The sequence below is a fragment of the Chelmon rostratus genome, chromosome 19 (genome assembly GCF_017976325.1).
Source record: "Chelmon rostratus isolate fCheRos1 chromosome 19, fCheRos1.pri, whole genome shotgun sequence".
In the NCBI taxonomy this organism is placed as follows: Eukaryota; Metazoa; Chordata; class Actinopteri; order Chaetodontiformes; family Chaetodontidae; genus Chelmon; species Chelmon rostratus.
The window spans coordinates 7,280,615-7,287,350 of NC_055676.1; positions in this window are offsets into that span (position 1 = coordinate 7,280,615).

The window sequence follows — 6,736 nt, forward strand, 5'->3', positions numbered from 1 at the left end:
AATTATTAAAACCCAAAACTGAAAAAATAAAAAGTATACGGCCCACAAGTCCTGCCAGGCAATTCGTAAATACAACAAAGCAGTTTTTTTCAGTGACAAAAAACCTAAAATAGTAAACTCAGTGTGTCTGTTAGTTTGTGGGGACGAGCTCACAGTGATGAAGAAGGCTAAACTTGAGCGTCATTACAACTACAAAGATGCTAAACTGGATGAGCTACAAGGATAAATGTGCTTGGATAAAGTGAACACTCTTCAGTGGAGTTTGGAGGCTCAACAAGCAGCTTTCACAGACCACATTCTGACAGAGACGCTGTTATGCACTCAGGTTCTGTGGTGAACGAGCTAACAGCTGGGAAGCTGAAACATCATTGAGAAGGAGAACTTGTGAGGGAGAGCCATGTTGCTGCCGTGAAGCTGTTAGCACCAGACAAAGTACGATTGTTATACAGCGTCTGTTCGTCTGGAGTAATTCATAGAGATAAAGGAAAACCTAATGTTTGTGCTTTGGCCTTCATGGTGGACGTGACCAAGACCCTCTCAGAGCTGAAGCTCCAGAAGCTTCTCAGCTCTCTGCTGCAAATAAGAAATCATTTCAAGAGAAATTGGCAAGAGGAAACACTGCATTTTCCTACTCTGCAAAAACTAAAGCTGCTATGACATCTGAATATGCTGCCGAGTGTCAAAAAACTCCTTCAGGCGTTTGGTGAGAAGATTCAGGACATGAAAATAAACTAAAAAACTGAACATTTTGACTGTGTCATTTAATGTGGAGGCAGCTGATGTGTCTGAACGACCTACAACAGAAAGTCATTGACGACCAACAACAGTGACTGTGAGCAGCTCTTTTCAAAAGTGACTCTTGAAAAGACTCAGTTTTGCTCAATCGTCATCATCATCATCATCACCATCTGACATCAGACCCCACACCCTAAAGAGAAGCACTTCCAGTCAACACAGAGGTGAGTGTGATATATGTGTTCAATAATTTTGTATGGCCAAGGGCGCTGCCAAGGGAGGGCCAGGGGGGTCAAGGCCACCTTAATACAAGTGGGCCCCTTCCACGCCCACATTGCATAAGTATGATAAGCTTCATCTGTGATCCCCCTGCTGTTGTGCTGGGGGAGGTGCAACTGAGTATGGCCTTTGATGGATGTAACACAGTTGAAATGGCCCTCGATTGGAAAAAAGTTCCCCACCCCTGTTGTAGTTTGATCTGATGGTGTGTAAGCAGAGCAGATGGGTGGAGAAAGATAGAGGGCTGAAAGGCTCCTGTTTCTTATGAACTCCTGCGGATGAAAGCATTTTATATGGGCCTAAACACTACAATATTTGCTAAAATCAAGATTACAGGAAAAAAAACATAATTAAATCAGAAATGAAATACTCGTGCACAATGCTGCAAGCTAAGTGAAAGTACAGTATATCTTTACTGATTGTTGCAGTCTGCTATGAAAGAGCAGCCAGCAGTTAAGGGCAGAAAGGGCGAACGAGACAAAAAGACAGAGCCAGACTGTCACAGGTGAGACCAGTGGTTATACAAACCCAATGACAATTACATGCAAATACACAAATGCATGCATAACATCTCATAGCATTGCTTTGCAGAAGACACACATGTTCTCTATAAAAGTGACACTAACGACTAAAGCAGGGTCAAAGCCTGCCTTTATGAACCTGCACAGTATCTTTAATGTTTTTATTGACCCGGTGAAGCACAGTGCAATTGTTTACACCAGAAAGGTGTGATATGAAGAAATTATTACTGCAGCAGTCATTCATAGAGACACTGCTCCATGATCTCTTCCTGCCCATTTAATCCAGATTCAGGTGTTTTTGTTTTTGTTTTTTGCTTTAGGTATCACATGTTATTTCAAGGTGTTTGAGAGCTTTGGGTGTGTTCTAGACTTTACAAGATGTGTCAGAACATCTGTTAAACCACTGCCAATTAAAGACGATGCGATGGTGATGACAAATGCGTTGTAAACTTAAATGCTGTTCATGCTGACAGTACAAGGTTAACAATCACACATTTCCCTGATCTGCTCATTGTTAATTTTCTGCCAAGATTAAGGACGGCAAACGTCTCTCCAGCCCTTTAGAAAAAAATAACAAAAACACATAAAGCCAAGTCAGCAGATCCTGAATTGGGTGACAGCGAGATAAGCCAGAGGCTCAGCTTTCACTGTCATTAGCAAAAACATGTACTCATTCGTGGACTAATGATATGCTGCAAGATCCATCTCTGCCCGTGCTGAGCAGAAAATATTGAGACACTTTCTGCACTTTTGCCTAAATGAATGGTTTGATGTCAACACAGGTGACTATCAGTAAAAGCCTGCATCTGAAGTCACATGTAGAAACACTGTGATCAAATCTTTCCAGGGTAAAGAAAGGGACTCTAGAGGGCATTTCAAAGACATCAAGCCCATTTCCACCGGTGAAGGGCCGGCGCAGGATAGGAGCCGAGATCTGAATCCCCCTGAGGGAAGCGCGCAATCATCTACAGTGATTTCACTCCCACTCTGGCAAACTTCACATTGTCATATGCAAATGAAACAAGGATTACATAAATGTTTCGGAATTCGAGAGCATTTCCTTAGAAAAACAATTTTACAGTATCGCTCCACAACACAGTGCCTGACAGCTTGCAATAATAAGCCGCAGCAGAACACGGGAGCTGTTGTTTGAGCTCGTGCCTATCTGAGGGCATGCTAATCAAATTTTAATGCATCCATATGCACATTAATGAGAAATAACGATGCAAACAAAGGACAAATTATTAAGGTGTGGACAATCACAGACTTTATGGTGGCATGTTTATGGAAATGTGTTTCTGGAAATGTAAAAAAAAATAGTGAGAGTGAGTGCAAAACAAGAATACAATAAAGGGAATTTATATATCAAAAAGTATAACCTGAGGTAGGAAAGAAACAAAACAAAAACAAAATATCTTTTTCTTGATTGTAAAGGTAGCAATTAGGAGTCCTTGCTTTTCTATTCTATTTGATCCAGGCTGCAGGAGGTACTGTAGTTTGCCGAGTCCTGCGCTGTATTGACTGTTAGAAATACAAAAATGGGTTCCTTTTAGCAGCAGAAGACGTTCTTTTAATGATAAACCTGTCAGCCCGGCAGCAATTAAAAAAAATCAAACAACAAAGCATAAGAAAGGCCCAAACATGGCTCCTGTTAGCTGGTAACTTTCTCAAGCACATATCTGGTTGGATAGAGGTTGGCTGATGGTGGCACCAGCAGGGGGAAGTTCATGCAGAAGGAACCAGGACGCTGGACTGAGGGACAAGTTCCTTGATGGACATGGTCCGTTAGCAAAAGCACAGCATATCTTTAAAGTCAATAAGGGTGAAGGTTTGCAGATTTTGTGTTTTCTTCTCAGTTTTCCTCAATATTTAACCAAGTTTAATGTATTATTTTTTCCCAACCTCACACAAGTACTTTCCACTCCTAAAGAAAACCATGGAAACCTTAATCATGCTGTAGCTGCCACCAGCGGAAAACAAATGAAAAATGTTGCCAGTGCAGGTATGTTTAATTTGGACCTTTTCTTGTCTGATGCCTTGATCAAAAACTTGATCCACGGCAAAAGTTTCTCTGCAATACAGTCAGCACATGCAAAATAGTTTATAGTGATGTACATAAATGGAATTTCCTCCAAGAAATGGGTGCATGGATGAGATGTGCATGAGCGGAATGACAATGAAATGGATCTACATTTTCAAAAATGCATTTGCAATGAAATGAAAAACCACAGAGATGTGAAGCACAGCTTGTGATGACTTGATTGACAGAGAATGGAGAGAAACTCCCATCTTAGCATTCTAATTTAACTCCCATCAAAAGACCTAATTTGGCGGGTGTGCAGCACAATTTCAGCCCAACCGGAACATCGCTTTGCCTGGCAATACAGGAAGACGTGTAATATTATTATTAGACAGGAGTGTTATTCACAAAGGACCAAGAACAAACATGAGTGTATCTGCCCATCATAGCTCAGATTTCCTAAATCAACTTCTTGCTCACCAAGCAGCGCCGTTGCCAGCTTTTTCACCAGATTTAGTGACTTTTCAGACTCCTTTTAGTGACAAAACATCGCACAAGAGCCAAGAAACAAATCCAGCTTTAGTCGGCATCAGCTATTTTCTTCCCCTTGCTCACAGATATCCATGCAGCTCACATAACGCTCCTGGCTCACATAACATGTTGGTTATGTGAGTTGCGAAGAGTTGCCAGATTGGGTCGACCAATCAGCAGTGTGGCTGAAACATGAATGAGCTGCCACTGCAAAAGCAACAGGAGGGAAACAATGAGGGTATATATGTTGAGGAGGATGATGGTGAGTTGTCCTTGAGCTTTTTCATGCCTGATTCCACGGAGGAATGTATCATAAATTTAATATGCGGTGCACTTTTAGCTGATGAACGCTCTATTTCAGGGTGGCATGGCACTGATGCTCGCTGACACAAATCCTGCATTCAGGATTCATTTTCTTTTTCCCTCTCTGCTTCCTCATGATCTAAAAATCTTCATCTTTTAAATAAATGCATTTACTATCTGTCTTATTTGTATCAAATCTTGATAACAAGATAACAAATGTATAAATAATGAATGGCAATGATATTAGTAATGGTTATTGTTTATGTTCTTGGATAGAGCTTCTCAAATGTGAAGATTTTCTGCTTTTACCTTCAATTGTTTTATTTTATTTAATTTCTAATAATTTTGAGGTTTAGACCTTTAGTTGGACGAAACAAACATTGTGAAAGTGTCACTATTTTCTGAAATTCACCACACAATCAATTAAACTGATTAATGAACAGACTGAAACAAACAGAAAATAATACAGAGATTAATCAAGAAGGAAAATAATTAGTCTTATGGTATAATACAGTTATAGCATAACAGTCATAGGGGCTATTACTGGTAATACTTAATAAGTACATTGTCCTAAATCTACTCCTAAAAATACTTTTACTTAAGTAACATTTTCAATGCTGGAATTTTACTTGCAATGGAGTATTTTTACAGTGTGATTTAGTACTTTTAGGGTAAAACCAGGTTGTTTATCTGAAAAATGACTATTAATTATAAAGAAGTATTGCTCAACATCACTGAATGGCTATTTCAAGGCAAACATAAGCGGACTGCATTTTGAAATGTAGTCCATGAAATGATGTACCCTAGATGTATAAAAGATTTTTCAAGCAAATTTAGCTCAGATTTAACCTCAGCGTCTGTACATCGTTTCAGCTCTGACACATCAAGTCAGTGCTTCCTGTGAAATTATCACATAATATGTTCTTAAAATGAAACATGAGAAATAGGTTAAATTACTTCCATCCTTCTTTATCACTTTCTTTTCTTCAGATTCATAAATATATGAATGTTGGTGATGTTCTCCCCCATGAAAATGTCCTTCCTTCACCAGGCACAGGCTGAAAATTGGATGCAAAACCTAAGTGCGAGTGCTTAAACTAAACTGTGCCTTTGAACAGCATAATTCAGTTAAAAAAGTACAACACTCTCGCTTCAGTTTTCACCTGGTGAGTAAACTGTGATCCTCACCGTGTTGCATCAGTGCAATGACAGAGCTGCACTTGAGCATGAAGCCTTATCAGAACTGTCTTAGGATGGTGTGATCCTCTGTTGAGCTCTGGAAATCCTTTTATCACTTGCCCCACCACAGATGGGTCAGTGCAGCTGGAAATGGGGGGAATTCAGGGATTTGAAGGACAGCACAGCTTCCCTGTTGCCTGCTAACACGATAAATACATTAAATATGTTATACAAATTCATGCGACAATCGGTAGGGGCATCCTTGAATTCTGAATTAATCTGCATTACAAACTGTAATGACACACATACTGTACAGTTTAAGGGCATTGGGACATGAGACAATGGAAGACTATCCTCAATGAAAGCACCAGTCATTTGTGTAAAGTAGCTTGTGTCCACTTGGGGGCAACACTTGATTTGTCTTTTTATGAAGCAACGTTATCACCGCTTGATGAATGAACCTCTCCTTTTAGCTCTGTTTTGGTCTCTTCCACCTCCTGCCAAATGCTCCACAGTGTTCACCAGATAGCAGCTACCCAGCGTATTAACCTTTACATCCAAAATGTCATGTGATTAATTAGTATAAGAATGCTTAACACAGTCCTGCTTTAAAATGACTTGTTTTGACTTTTCCCACATAGATTTCGAGATCAGTCGGAGTCTGAACTTCCACATGAGCACAGACGGGAACACTTTGAACACAGATGGTGCCCACATTCCCAGCTATAGCTACAGTTAATGTCTATACAGTGTTAGGTGCAGGTGGCTACATTGTACAATGCAACTATAAAACAATCTTCAATTTTTGCCCTCTGCCTAAAGAATACACACACACACGAAGATGGAGAGGGAGAGAGGGAAGTACATGTAATCCCATGCTATCAAAAAGCCAAGCAAATAATGATGCTGTAATGTTGCAAGCATAGAGGTTTATGTTACAATGAAAATACAGATTTACAAAAAGACTACAGCTCGTGTGTGTTTAAAGGATAAGCCGCTGGTGGGTGGTAATGATGTTCACTCATATCTCCTCTCAGCAGAATGAATAAAAATTATGTCATATCAAAGGTGCGATGAGCGACCCTGTTTGCATAAAGAAGGAATACAATTTCTCCAAACATTTGTTATATATTGTCATTTTTAATTTCAACCAGCCCAACTCATGGTA